We start from the raw sequence: 302 nt of genomic DNA, 5'->3' as shown, positions 1-302 counted from the left end.
GTAATACTACATAACTTTATACGTCATATCGTAAAGCTACATAACGTTATACGTAATATCGTAATACTACAAAACGTTATACGTTATAACGTATTACCATATAACGTTATACGTTATAACGTAAAGCTACATAACGTTATACGTAATATCGTAACACTACATAACGTTATACGGTATAACGTTTTACCATATAACGTTATACGATATAACGTAATACTACATAACGTTATACGTTATATCGTAATGCTACATAACGTTATACGCTCTAACGTAATTCTACATAACGTTATACGTTATAACGT

The sequence above is a fragment of the Bombus pyrosoma genome, unplaced genomic scaffold (genome assembly GCF_014825855.1).
Source record: "Bombus pyrosoma isolate SC7728 unplaced genomic scaffold, ASM1482585v1 HiC_scaffold_4719, whole genome shotgun sequence".
Classification (NCBI taxonomy): Eukaryota; Metazoa; Arthropoda; class Insecta; order Hymenoptera; family Apidae; genus Bombus; species Bombus pyrosoma.
Note: the sequence above shows the minus strand (reverse complement) of the source record.